Genomic DNA, 351 nt, shown 5'->3' with positions numbered 1-351 from the left:
AGTCCAGATTCATTGATATAATAGCAACATTCTTCCTGGAGGAAGATTCAAGTGCCGCCCTTTTCTGCCGTGAGGAGGTCTAATGCGTGGCGGTTTTGTAGGGTAACTTTAGCTAGGGAGGTGATTTGTCTTTGTAAGGCAGATAGAGATTCAGCTGTTGAGGTGAGGGCCTTATGTAGTTTGTTATTAATGTCTTGTACCGCCCATAAAGTATGTCCTAAGGCCCCGCCTGACAGGCCAGTTGCAACAATTGATGCCATTAAGGACATTCCCACTAGGACTGGGAGAAAGACGGCTGGACGCTGTCTTGGGGGTAGATGGAAAAGGTGGAAGAGCTCTGTGTGAGAATAT

This window comes from Galeopterus variegatus, unplaced genomic scaffold, assembly GCF_000696425.1.
Source record: "Galeopterus variegatus unplaced genomic scaffold, G_variegatus-3.0.2 Scaffold3138, whole genome shotgun sequence".
Classification (NCBI taxonomy): Eukaryota; Metazoa; Chordata; class Mammalia; order Dermoptera; family Cynocephalidae; genus Galeopterus; species Galeopterus variegatus.
The sequence above is the reverse complement of the archived record's forward strand: the minus strand, read 5'-3'. Positions refer to the sequence as shown.